The 14,595-nt window shown below is 41.2% G+C and overlaps 1 protein-coding gene and 1 long non-coding RNA gene across 10 annotated transcripts in view; one reads left to right on the top strand and one right to left on the bottom strand.

The window, feature by feature from the left end:
* PRKN (parkin RBR E3 ubiquitin protein ligase) overlaps positions 1-14,595 on the bottom strand; it is a 1,364,839-nt gene that overhangs the window by 200,457 nt on the left and 1,149,787 nt on the right. The window lies entirely within an intron of this gene.
* Positions 35-9,248, top strand: LOC135970506 (uncharacterized). 2 transcript variants are annotated; one of them, XR_012433288.1, is made up of 4 exons: positions 35-146; positions 615-741; positions 1,083-1,329; positions 8,381-9,248. It is a non-coding gene; the product is annotated as an uncharacterized lncRNA (long non-coding RNA). The 2 variants fall into 2 exon arrangements; XR_010586181.2 differs by lacking the exon at positions 1,083-1,329.

Raw genomic sequence — 14,595 nt, 5'->3', positions numbered from 1 at the left:
GTATTTTAAAGACATCCACCTGGTTGCTATGTTCAGAATGCCCTCTGGAGGGCCAGAGTGTGGGCAGGAAGCAGAGAAGCCCGCAGGAGCTTATGTCAACATCTATGCAAGAGATGGCTGGCTCCACCCGGAAGGTAGTGCTGGAGGTAGGATCAGCGTTTGAATTCTGGGTATAAATTAAAGGGAGAAATTGCAGAATATCCAGTCAGGATGGATGGATGGTGTGAGAAAAAAAGAGGAGTCAAATATGACTGTGGTGTATTTCCCTGTTTCCTGAGAAGACAGGAGGCAGGTGGGGGGTGGGGACAACTGTGGAAGAAGAAAGGGGTATGTGTGTGCGTGTGTGTATGTGTGTGTGCATGTGTGTATGTGTGTGCATGTGTGTATGTGTGTGTATGTATGTGTGTGTGTGTTTGTAGGGAGTTGAGGCATGAAATCATTATTTCTACTGTACTCATGTTCAGTTTGATAAGCTATTACACAGCAATGTTAAAATTTCCAGTAGCTAATTGAATAAATAAGTGTAGTTTAGGGGAAAGGCATGGGTCCTAAATACAAATTTTGAAGTCATTAGCATGAGCCTCTAATCCGTTTTCTCATTCTTCTGTCCCCAGGAAAGAAGGAAAAAGATGACCTGGCCTCCTTGTAAACATGTGAATGGCATACACATACAGCACATTTACTAGAAAAGAGATCTAAGAGTTTGGATGGCAAATGAACGAGAATCTCTGAATTTATGGGGTAAGGCTCTCTAGACAGTGTCATAAGCTGTGCAATTATCAGAGGATACAATGACGATATTTCATCAAGTAATGAACGATGAGACAGTTTATGTAATTGAGAGATTGCATGTGAGTGATGGCTGCATAGATTTCTTAGAGGCTTCACACATAAACCTTGCCTAGAGCACAGCCCCAAATGCCAACGAAGGACCCGAGGAGGCAACCTGAATGCCCCCAGGTCCTGCCTGAGTCTCAGGATTACCTGCATCCTTGAAATTATTTGTAAAGCTCAACACTAGGTTTGATCTATGACACTCTGACTGTGTTATGAGGTTAGATGTGATTATCCAACCTCTGCAGGGAAGGTGAGAAAACACCAGCAAAGGAGACTGAGGAGCAGCAGCCTATGAGGCAGGTGAAAACTGAGGACTCAGGTGTCCCGAAAGCCAAGGGATCATATCTCAAGAAGGCTGCCACGATGAGCTGTGGTTGAAGTTGGGTGTGTGGCTGCCACTGCGGTCTTGACAAGAGTCATTTAGTGGAGTCATGGAGCCAAAAGCCTTCGGAGTGGAGTCCAGAAAGACTTGGAGGAGAGAAATTCAAAGAAGTGAGAATGGACACTTTTTTAAAGGAGTTTGCCTGAAAAAGGGAGCAGGGATGGGGTGACCATTGGATAGGACTCTGGGGTTGTAAAGGATTTTTGAAAATGGAGAAACAATGATATGATACTATGCTGAAGGCAGGACTGAGATGAGAAGCACAGATGGACAGTTTAGGCCAGAGAAAGAGCTCTGTCCTTGAGTAGGTTGGAGGGGGGATCTAAAGGATGTGTGGAGGGTTGGCCTTCAGCGGGAAGGCAGACATCCTTAGGTAAAGGAGGCCCGGCTGAGAGCTTAGGCCTAGGTGCAGACAGGCAGAGGGGGTACTGGGATTTGAGGAAGAAGAAAGGTATGAGTGACGAAGGAAGGGGAGGGCGGAGGCAGTTGGTATCACTGCTGGGCAGCACCCAGGCCCCCTGAGGTCAGAGATGATGAATTTAAAGGAAAACTCATGAGCAGAGTCTTCTGTTTCTCTGCACACACACTGAGCTGCAAAGGCAAAGTAGAAAGAATGCTGGGTTTAAGTTTGGTTGGAGTTTTGCTGGAATTGTAAAAGGAAGCAGGACATCTCTCAATCACCTCCCGCATATGACTGTGAATGATGTCACGGTGATCCGCCAAGCCCTTCTCCCTCAGCTCTATTCACCTTCCACATATGACTGTGAATGATGTCACAGTGATCCGCCAAGCCCCTCTCCCTCAGCTCTATTCACCTTCCACATATGACTGTGAATGATGTCACAGTGATCCGCCAAGCCCTTCTCCCTCAGCTCTATTCACCTTCCACATACGACTGTGAATGATCTCACAGTGATCCGCCAAGCCCCTCTCCCTCAGCTCTATTCACCTTCCACATATGACTGTGAATGATCTCAGTTTCCGCCAAGCCCCTCTCCCTCAGCTCTGCACCACTGAACTGCTCAACCTACTTTTTTGTCTTGACCTGTCCAAATCCTTCCACATTGAAAAACAAACAAACAAACAAACAAACAAAAAACAAACAACCCCACACTTTTGATTGTAAGTATCACATAGAATAAGCTTAATACATTATAAAGTGACCAACTTTTTAAACACTATCCAGGCCAAGACACAGAACTTTACCAGGGCCTCCTAAAGCCCTCCGTGTATCTATTCTCATCATAACACCTTCACCCCTTCCTAAAAGACACCATGGTTTTTGTTTGTCTGTTTTGTTTTCTTTTCTTTTTTTTGAGTTGGAGTCTTGCTCTGTCACCCAGGCTGGAGTGCAGTGGTGCAATCTCGGGTCACTGCAACCTCCGTCTCTTGGGTTCAAGCGATTCTCCTGCCCCAGCCTCCAGATAGCTGGGACTACAGGCACCCGACACCACACCTGGCTATTTTTTGTATTTTTGGTACAGACAGGTTTTCACTATGTTGGCCAGGATGGTCTCAATCTCCTGACCTCGTGATCTGCCCACCTCAGCCTCCCAAAGTTATAATCAACTTTCTTGTTTTTCTTTATCACTCAAGGTTCATTTCTAACACTACTTTTGTCTGTTTTAAAGATGTGTTGTTTAGTCCATCACCCTCCACTGTCTTTTTTCCTTGCAATTTATTTGTTGAAGAAAGCAGGACAGGTGAACTATAGAGTTTCCCAGTCTTCATTTTGCTGATTGTATCCAGTGTGGCAGTTTATAATGCACCTTGATAATTTGTTTCCTATGAATTGTAATTGGTCTATAGGCTTCATTTAATTCAGCTTCTTTCCTTCCTTCTTTCCTCTCTGCCTACCCCCTCTCTTTTCCTCCTTTTTTCCTTCCTACTTCACTCTCTTCCCTTCCTCCTTTTCCCCCCTCCCTCTATCCCTCTGTCCTCCTCTTTCTCCTCTTCCTTCTTCTTTCTCTCTGTAATATTACTTCATAGATGGTGTTTTGTACTTCTATCAGGAAGATTATAATGTCTTTCTCTCTTTTCAAAAAGTTGAGCAGCCATTAACATTCAGTAACTAGATTAATTTATTGGGATTGAAAAATGATATTTTAATTCAAACATTCCTTCATTTATTAGTTAGAATACTTCTACTTTTGGTTACCCGGTGATATTGTTTGAACAGGAAAGGCAAGCTAAAATATTTGATTCTTCTTTTTCAATGAACATTTATAAACTCATAAACTTACACATATTATGTGTTAACTGTGTTTTAATCTAATGCAGTGATTTTTTTTTCTTGAAGCACAACTATCTCATCCCTGGCCAATGGTAATCCTATCAAGTTGACTTTCCGTAACATGAACCTGACACCACTTAATACCTTCTCCACTATCTGCTATGGAAAATTACTCAGGTGCATCTTATACATTTCCTGCCCCAGACCAGGAATTGCCAGGTTTTAAAAGAAGCACTGCTTCTTAAAAATTTCAAGACCATAAACTGGGTGCTAGGTATGTTTAGTGGTCCTAAGTTAATCATTATTTCTAAGTCCTCTCAGTTCTTACTTTGAGGGAGAGGTATCTCAGAACTACAAGGTTTTTACTTAACATTTTCTATTTTACATCTGTTTCTCCCTTTCTTCCACACTGGTTCTCAAGAACACAGAAGATGACATAATTACAATATTCCATAATTGCTCATTTGCTTTTTCTCACATTACACAATTTCAGAATAACAAAACCATCACTGTGCCCACGATTTCTAAAAACTTCAAATATGTTTTCACATGCTCTACTCATTCTCCCACAAAATTTTTAAAATAATTGTAATGTATCCACTCTGCTAACATATGTGGCCATTTCAAGCTATGCTCTCTTTCTCTTAGCCTTCATGTTATCTTCTACACACACACACACACACACACACACACACACACACACACACACACGCATGCAGGCACAACCATCAGTCCTTATGTTGATGGTTGATGTTTCCCCAGTAATTTTGATTGCTTGAATCTTGTTCTCTAGTAAATTCCTCAGGAAGAGTTCCTGGGAAATATATTCACTGAGTTCTTACATTGTACATATAAGGAATATACAATCCCGACTTGTATATATATTTCCCCCTTGAGTATCTGAAATCTCTTACTTCATGTTCTTCTGGCACAAAGTATTATGGATAAGCCTGAAAACACTGTTTTTTTTTTTCCCCTTTGTAAATTAATTGCCCTCTTTTGCCTAGATGCCCAAGGAATTTTTTTCATTTCTTTAGAATCCAGGAATTTTATTAGAATATATCTTGGTGCTGGTCATTTTTGCATCAATTTTCACAAGCATACTGTGTCAGGAAAGTTGTACTGAGTTTAGTTTTTAGTATTCACTTTGCTCTGTTGCTTTGATGTTTTTCTTATGTCATTCCTAGTATACATATATTGGATCTTCTTTACTTCACTTCTAATTCTAACAGCTTATCTCAAATCCCTTTTTAATTTTCTTATTTGTGTTTTTTAGAATTTTCTTCATTTTTCATTTTCTATTTCTTTCAAGACAATATCTATTATATGTATTTATGTAATTTCCTAATAACTTGGTTCATCTTGAAAAGGTTATTTCTGCTTTCCTCTGATTTGGGGCATTCTTCCACTGTTCATAAGGATGCTATTTTGTTCTTCATTCACTGCATCATTTTAATAACCTTGTATGGGACTGAACCTTGCTTCTTTTCTGTTAGAGTTTTACCTTGTTCCTCTGCTGTTGCTCAGTTTTACATGAAATTAGTTCTCCTGCAATTTTACAAAGACGTAGAATTCAGAAAAGCTGTGGACTTTTCTCTTCTGGTGTTTTGGGCAGTGTTCAAAAATATGGGGGCTTCCTTTCTGCAATCTTACAACTCTGTTATCCCATTTTTAACTAGACTTTCTCTTTCCTTTTTTTCTTTTCTATTCTGAGCAAATTTCTCCTCAGTGTGGGGCTTTGTCCTGAGAGGGGTCTTTGGCGGGGTAAATCTGGTGACTGCATGAGACCTAAAGTGCTCCAAGCCCTTTAAACCCTTATTACAGACTTTTGCACTCATTCCTCTATCCTTTTGTGCATCCACACGCCCTGAGTTTGGCATAGTATCTTGTCAATAGTTTGTAGACAGTAAATAATTATAAATTAATAAAATCTAACTCCATTTAGTGACAATTAATTAAAGAATTCTAATAAGATAATCAATAGCAATGGAAATTAATAACAGTAACTCAAGATTATGTTACCTACATAATTATTTTAAATTAGTTGCTCTTAAGTAATTGACCATTTTCTCATTTGACAACAAATCACCTAGTCTATTTAATTTAGTTAGGTAATTTTATTATTATGACAATAGTTTTTATCTAGGAAGAAGTTAATCTATGGAGAAAGTCCAATAACAATTTAGAAATTCTTGTTGACTACATTCATAGTGGTCTCAAATGTTGATGGAATTTTAAAAATTATGTCCCCCTTTCCATTCATTAGCTAGGGAATTTATTAAAAATTATTGTATTTATTCTGTTTATGATAAACTCAAGAGCATTTGAGCATATAATTCCTTTTTCAAAGGAAGACAAATATTTTAACATATGTGCCTGGGAATTTCTGTTGATGAAAAAGTACACAACATACCTGAAATATGCCTACTGAAAGTATTAGTTTTCAAAATTAACATTGTGACATTTATAAGAAAACACTGACCTAGAAAAAAGAATGTGCTAGTATTTGTAGAAAGCTTAATATACTAAGGAAATAATTTAGTTATGTATTTATATATCATTAGCTAAGATCCTTACTTAGTTACCTTCAAGATACAATCTATAGTTTCCATAGATCCTTTTAACCATTTACTGGGACGAGGTTGAAAGTACATTAATGGAGAGTCGTGACAAACTAGCACTAAGTAATACAGAATACTGTACCTCAGTATAAAATATGTGTGATAATGGTAAAGGAACTAATAAATCTACCCCAAGTGGTGGAAAGGAATAAACACTGTTCCCTTGATATTCTTGTATTAGTTCCAAGGGCTTTTTAACTTATCAATATAGAATCGCATTTTATAAACAGCCTAACTTGGAGGAATGTGATTAATTTATAATGTGAACTGGGTTTATATAGAGTCCATCCTCAACTGAGCTCAAGAGTGGAAATTATCTAAAAAATCACTCATGCATGTTTTGTCTATGGAATGCACAGTGAGCGTCTGTGTGTGTGCAGATACGCTAATATTTACATGTCAAACTATATTGACAGTTTTAAGTTATTATTAAAAATAGTTTGCAAAATTCTAGATATGATTTCATAAAGTGAATAATCCACAGACAACTAAAATAATTTTGAATTGATTGTATAATAGTTGTGAAAATATTTGAAAATAAATATAAATATTCACAAAGAATACTACTCTGAACTCAAGGAAAACAATAAATGTTTTTCTCCTGTATTTTATCAGATTATAGCAAAAAATACATTTCATTAACATGCGTTATGTAGGTAGAATCTTGACTCACTGCTATACTTTCTATTTTATTTCTTTGGGGAGGAAATTATTCAGTCTTTATGTGTATGCTCATGGATTCTATTAAGAACAAAACTATTCATTTTAAAGCATAAAATTCATAGAAGTTTCAATAAACTCATGTTTTAGGAATTTCAATCATGGGTCATGGGAGAGTATAATGAAATAGATATTGTATTTTGTTGGTCTGCAGGCAGTTAAGAGACCTGCATTTGGGTAGAAAAGTGTTCTATAATGAAGGAATGGTTGCAAGTTCAAGCCCCAGAGGGGCCAGTGAACTTCCCCTTTCTTGCTGACTGTTGGCTGCATGTTAAGTACATTAAAGGCACATGGGTGGTCACCTGAGAAGTGTGGTTATGGGGGAACCAAGCGTAAACATCCCTCACCATCGAAACACCATCCAAAAGGCCTCTCCTTTGTAGGAGGGGACAGGCTGCTTCACTAGGATGCTTAATTTGCATGTTTTCATAGGAAAAGAAAATCTAATTTTAAAATCAGCAAGAAATGTGAAGTACAGGGATCCTAGGTAAAACTCAAGCCTGAGAGAAATGGCAAATGTTCTGTCAAAATGAGTCAATGCTTGCCAGCCATCCGGGAGCTGTGTGGCCCCCTTTGAGGTGCTCCAAGCTAAGGAGGTTGATTTTGTGCTGTCATGGTGTTTCCCAGAGTATCCTTTTGGGGGCACTCAGGTACAGCTCTCAGGTCTCCTTTGCTTCCCCACACCACTCCATAAATTCTAGCTTTTGTTACATCTCAGCCAAAAGCACTTCCGGGACTCCCTCCACGGGCTTTTCCCTCAATCCCTCCTAGAGCAGAGGGGTCCTGATCAGGCTTCTGTTCACTGAGCTACTGCTGTGTACCAAACCACAGCACCGACACTTTGCTGCTCGGTAAATTCTCTGTCCACTCTGTGAAGTGATGGATGTGGCCCTGGACGCCACAAAGAAGTGCCATCTTTTGCTGACATTCACACAGGCAGGAAACCCACAGTGCTGCATTAGAACTAAGGCTGAAACTTTCAAGACCACGCTTTCCACAATACCCAGCTGCCTCTGTCTCTTATTCCCTTTTACTGAAAAAAATTCAGTCAGGTGCAGTGACTCATGCCTGTAATCTCAGCATTTTGGGAGGCTGAGGTGGGAGGATTGTTTGAGACCAGGAGTTTGAGGCCAGCCTAGGCAACATAGCAAGATCCCATTTCTACAAAAAATTAAAAAAAAAAAAATTACCTGGGCATGGTGGCATGTACCTGTAGTCCCAGCTACTCAGGAGGCTGAGGCGAGAGAATCATTGCACCCAGAATTTCAAGGCTTCATGAGCTGTGATCACACCACTGCACTCTAGCTTGGACTAACAGAGAGAGAATTTCTCAAGAAAAATAAAATAAAATTCAGTTAACCATTCCTCTGTCATCTTTTAGAAACTAATGAAAAATAGTTTCCTCTTTGGATGAAAAAAACTATAACATCATCATAGAGGAACATCAGCTTATGATTTAGCCATTTCTCCTTGCTACGTGGACAATGTCCTGTTTTCTATATGCATTAGAAATTTTTTTCAAAAAAGAAGCACTCCTTAGATTGTCAGTAATCTCCATCTTCCTTTTTTTTTTTTTTTCATTTGCAGGTAATTAGTTTGAGAGCATCTGTGACAGTCTAAGTGGTGGCCCCCATGGCACTGCTGTTTTTCTTCTCTATTCTGTTGCTAATAATGTTTTCTTCATCCCTGGACACCTGTCAGATACTGATAAAGTGAACTGGCTCAAGAAAGGGCTGGACCTTGTTAATTGCATAGAAAAAACTATCAAGATGGCTGAAATCAAATGCAAAGAGGCAACATTAAACAAGACCTAAAAAAATTAAAAAAAAAAAAAACAATAAACAAACAAACAAAAAAACAAGCAACAGACCATATCTGGAAGTACAATTTATGATTTTTTTTCAGGTATTTCAGGTAATCCAATGCCAAAAAGCATCTTATCTTCTAGTGGTTGTGGAATCTTCTGGAAAAGAGATCCAAACCAACTGGCTTCCTTGTCCCCTCTCCATGTGTGACACGGAGCAGCACCCACTGGAAGGGAAGGACTATAAACGCTGTTTTCCTCACAAGAGTTCCTACAGTTGATGTGACTTCAGAGACTCCTGTAGACTATGGAAACAGGGTGGCAAAGCGCCCTGTCCTGATGGAGTCCACTGCAGAAAGCAGGGTTGTCTGTGGCTGTAAATTATTTCACTCTTTGCTCTTGTCCCAGAGAAACAGCTTTAGGTAGCACCTAAATCTGCAAATCCAAGAGCCTTGTCCCTCGGATAAAGAGCTTTGCCTCTGTCTTCCTTGAAAGGAGCTGGGGCACAAGTCACTGCCACCATCCTCCTTCCTGGCTCCCTGGGTTTTTTCTTTCCCTGAATTCAGTATTTTCCCCTCTCTTCCTTCTGCTCATCCTCTAGAAGCTCTTTGTCCAGTCCTGAAGCAACTGCGATGGTTTCTAGGTGATTCTGAGGGAAGGGTGACACGTCATTTGTCTGGAAGTTTTGTGTAAGGCTACGGGTGGGGCAGTGAAATGGGTTAGCTCCACTGAGCATTTAATGACCCAATTAGAACTTGGATGACCCAAAATATTTTAAAAAATCATCTGGATTGTATTAGATGGCTTCATATTTATAACTATCTAAAATGGACAAGCCCCTAACACTGAGGAGGCCTTTTGGGGTGAAGACCGAGAAGCTGCCTTAATGCCAAGGCACGCCTGAGCACAGGTGAGAACAGCCAGGTGCTCTGGATGTCCACCTACGTCCCTCCAAAGATCATCACAATGCATCCCTCATCCCCCACATCATCATTTCAGAGGCTCAAGCTGCCCATCATTCTTATCACCCAAACTCTCAGTCCCACATGGGTCCATACGTTTCCTAGTATCAGCCAATTTCCATGCTTCCCTCTCTCCTAAGCCCTTTTTCTGTGTCCCCTGAAATTCCTGTTCATGATAAACTAATTCCCCTGTATAATCAGCCTTTTGAAAGGTTTCCCTGTCCACACTGACTTAACTGAAACTGATCCGTCTCCTTTGCAACCTTTTCAAGTGAAGACTGCTTTTCATTTCATGTTCATATCCTTCAAGGCCAGAGGTGAAACTGCTTGTCCCCTGGCTCCTTAATGACACCCCTAAATGCTTGGGTTCCTCTCCCTTGCAAAACCCACCACTCCTTTGAGACCCATGCTTCACCCTCACCTCCTCACTGCTGCCCCCTGATCTCCTGGATGCAGCCCCTCATTCTTGAGAGGCTGCAGCTTCAGGCTGTTCTCACCTTTCCTCCAATTCTTGTCATTATTCTGGGGACTTGCACTCCTTTATGAATAAGCCACCATCAATCTATTCTTTCTGTTTTACCTTCTCATCCTGCTGACCTTTTTTTCATCCTTCTATTCTCAGGATCCAGGCCCTGTCATCCTGAGAAATTGTACCACCTCTGAAATCCTAATTCCAAATATGTCTCTTTCCAATGATCATCTCTTATCTTTCTAAATCTCTTGCTAAGGTATGTACATTGTTTAAACTCTTCAACTTCATCAAGACTTCTAATTAAATGGCCCCACATTTCCTCTCCAGCATGGGCCTCTCCAAGCCCACCTTCCTTCCTGGTCTGACAGCTTCTGTCATCCACCACCAGAAGCATTGCCTGGAAAACACAGATCTCCATGGTCCTTTTTATCTGAAGGCAAAATCCCAGGTCTGGAAAACGTCACCTTCACCTTCCCTGGGCGTGCACCCCTGCAGCTGAACACAATGGCACGATGGCTTTCTCTTAAATAACTGACCACAAACTTCAAATGGGCATTTACAACTTCCTCAAGATTGTATTGTGTTTCTCTAGTGACATGTTTTCTCTTCTTTCTTCCCCTCAACCCTCCAAAAGCAGGGGGTGAAATAAAAAAGATGAAATGAGGATAGTTACAAAAGATAGGAGATAGAAGTTCTTAAATAGCAAGGGTAAGAAATATTTTTATAAATTTTGGCAATAGTTATGATAATTAGTAGAATTAAGATAAGAAGGGAAATAGTTATAGAAGAGAATGAATTTATTACTTTCATTTGGAGTTGCACCAATTTTTTGGTTCCTCAGACCAATGCAGGTAGGGCCTACCTCTCTCCAGCCGTCCACACTTTATATTTCACTGAGTAGAGAGGAATCATGGCTGATGTCCTGACGTGCTCAACAGATGTTTCCTAAGCATATTCCAAGTGTCAAGTACTCTTCTATGTGGAAGACACAGCAGTGAAAAATGACATCTGCCTTCATGGAGCCATCATATTCCATCTCTCCTTTTTGCATCCCTGCAACTACGAACACACCTGCACCTGCACTCACCCTCTCCAGCCCTGCTCACAACACAAAAAGTGGCCTGCCTCCTGTTAGGGGCCGACTCCTCCCTCTGTGCTGGATCTGAGCCCTTCTTGCCTTCCAAAGTACTTCCCTTCTTCAGTTCTCGGATCTCTCTCTCAAATCACCAGGTAATTCATCTCTACGGAATCCTTCCTGTGAGTGTAAAACAAGTTCTGGCCCTTCAATCTTTAAAGAATGGTCTTGTGGTTGCTGCATTTCTCTCTCTTCATAGCAAACCCTCTAGAAGTAATTATCCTCCCCTTCTGTTCACCCTTCTTCCCATAAAACTATGGCTCCTGTCTTTACGCATCCCCCAAAACTGCTCATTATGGTCATTTGTGATTTTTGCCACGATGCCACAGGTGAAGGACGCTCCCTGGCTTCATCTTCTGCAACCTCTCAGTAGCATTCAACACAAATCACCATTCCTCCTCTGGAAGGCCTGCCTTCTTGGCTTCCCCAATACCATAAATCGCCATTCTCCTCTGGAGGACCCACCTTCTCGGCTTCTTCAACACCACAATCGCCATTCCTCCTCCGGAAGGCCCGCCTTCTCACCTTCTCGGCATCTTCAATACCATATGGCCCTGGATTGTCTTCTACTTTTCTTGAAGTTCCTTCTTGGTCTCCTTTGCTGTTGCTACTCTTTACCCAATTTCCAAACGTTGGTGTTCCTTAGGGTTCATCCAATCGTGGTCCCTCCTTTCTTGGCTTCTCCTGAGAATCCCCATGGATGTTAAATATCCTCTACATGCTGGTAATTCCAAAGTTATCTCTCCGTCTCGGACCTCAGGTCTCACTGTCCTCCAAGCTCCCACTCACACATCCAAGTCCCAACTTATCTCCTTCTCCATGCTTCAGGCATAGCAAATGTGTTCAGAATTGAAGCTCACATCCCATGCCTCTGATCTCACCTGCCCCATTTTGCTCATCTCAGTCGAATAGAACTTTCAAATTCCTTCCTTTCCCTGGCCTACAGCCAGTCAGTCTCCAAGTCCTTGAATTCTCCCTCTCAAGATTCACTTCTTTTTGTCTCTGCTGCCAACTGTCTTAATCCAGAGCCTCTCCATATTGCAACAAGACTGACATACTCAAAATGTAATTTGGATAATTCTAGCCCCTTGCTTAAACCTTCAAGGATTTTCCACTGAACTCATAACAAACCCATATGCTTAACCCTGGCATCCATGGTCCAGGTGGCCTTCATCTTTTGGTACTGTCCCTCCTGCTTACTATTTTCCAGCCACCTTGGTTGAATTTAGTGTCTTGAATAAAGCAAGCTCTTCACCTCCTTGGGGGCACTGGATGTGTGCTTTCCTCTGCTTGGGATGCTCTTCTGCCCACTCCCATAATGCTAGCTCCTTCAATAGCTGGTGTCACCTCAACACTTAGTCTCAGGGCTTCTCAACCACCCCTCATCTAAAGTAGGTGACATCCCTATTTGTTTCTATCCTAGCATCTATTATGATCAGTAACTGTGACTTCCTCGTTTACTATTTTATCCGACACTAGCACAATACTAGTACAAGAAGGTATTCAATACATTTTTGTTGAATGAGTAAAGGTTATTTCCATAAAATTTTGGTGATTAAACCTAAGGTGGAGGAAGCTGGTATAAATGGAGGTACTTCTCAAATGCAATTGGTCCAAAGGCCCTGCAAACCTATGGACTCCAGACATCACACCTGATTTCTGTAGGGCTCACCTAGAACTGCAGACTGACTTTAGTTTCCTATAATGTGATAATGTCTTTGCCAAAGAATTTGGACTAGGGGGAAGGAATGTTGAAAGGTGCTATATGAATATGAATTGTGAACACAAATCAGAGAAGGGGCTAAGAAGCTAATATAAATGTATTATTTTAAGGAGTTTATTTTTGTTTCGGGAAGGCAATGACATATAGTGTTTAATTTTTAATCCAAATCTAAAAAATCAAGATACCTACTAAAGATCAATGAAAACAGAAAGGAACCACATACAAAGAAATTAGAGGGCTGCCGTGGGTCTCTGCCATCTGACAATGAATTAGTAATTAACCAGCATCTTTTTAGGTTTTATCAACTCATTTTCTAAGTGAGTATTATACTTATTTTACTGTCTATTTTGTTGCCACGCTGGAAAGCTGATTGTGAACAGCGTTTGAAATCAGAGAAGCTTTAGTATAGCACTTAATATTTGAAACTTACTTGGCATCCTATTTATTTACAAATATTCTAAGAGATGATTGAGCTTCACTCTCCCTTGTCTACAGAAAGCTAAGTTAGAGAGACAAAAATGATTTGTCCAAGAATGCTTGTAACAGACATTAATATAAACATTTTATTTGATCAAGTGATGTCAGTTGCCTCAAGCATCCAGTGAGATCCCAAGAGTTTCACCAGCTCCTGGAGCAGCTGCCCCCACCGCTGGCAGGAATGCTGGGGACAAGAGCTCTCTGCTTCCTCTCGGGAGACTCATTGCCACCATCTGCCTAGAGGCCAGTAGGTCTTGTCATGAATAATCAGAATATAAATGTTCCTGACTGAGATGCCCTGTTCATGTCAGTCACCAAAGAATGTCTGACTCCTGTGCCATCTCTCCAGGCTGAGCCCCAAGCTCCACATCCACTCTGTGTATCCTTTTTCCTACCACATATTCCAGCTGCCCCAAACCCTGAGACCCTTCCCCCGTGCTTGGGGGACTCACGGACAATCAGCAGTAACTGCCCCGTAACTGCAATCTGCTTTCTCAATGTTGTTCTTACATTCTTCCCTAACTGAAACAGGCTCGTACCCGAGGACACTACTTTGCCTGCAGCACCCTCAAATGTTTTTGCGACTGCACTCCCAGTACCACAAAGCATTGCTCTATAGCGTTGTAAGGAAAGCATTTTCCCTTTCTCCTTTTAAAGCCCTCCAACTTTCCATTTAAACCCATCAGCCTACACCATGCACTATTTCCCCTTCTGCAGTCAGCTACTGACATCCACTTCTCTCTCTCTCATTTCCCAAATCTTCAGTTTGCAATTCTGGAAGATCTCAGTAGGCACATGGGTGGTACTCCCAACTTTCTGACTTCCCAATTCCATGACCTCAACTCCTCTCGTCACCTTGTCCTCCATCTGAAATCAGACACACAGCCTCCCTAGGCATCCTCTGACCTTGTCGGTGCTGACTATGCAGCTCCTCCACAAACTCGATGTGAAGTCTTTCATCCTTTGGCCGATGCCTGTTAGTCCAGTTCAACCCTTCTAGTACTCAAATCCCGAAAATTCTTCGAGCCACTGGTGTCTGTAACAAATTTTCCCTGTCCTCTCTCTCATCTGGCTTCTCTGTTTGCCCAGCTGAAATTTCATGGTCAGTCATGATCACTCCCTTAGATTCACCCTCAGCTTACTCTGTTGTTGTAACACTCTAAGATGAGATCCACCCTCAGCTTCTAAGCCTCCCTCTTGTTTTTGTTACATTTCGATGGCAAAACTTC

Source organism: Macaca fascicularis, chromosome 4 (genome assembly GCF_037993035.2).
Source record: "Macaca fascicularis isolate 582-1 chromosome 4, T2T-MFA8v1.1".
Classification (NCBI taxonomy): Eukaryota; Metazoa; Chordata; class Mammalia; order Primates; family Cercopithecidae; genus Macaca; species Macaca fascicularis.
The sequence above is the reverse complement of the archived record's forward strand: the minus strand, read 5'-3'. Positions and strand labels throughout refer to the sequence as shown.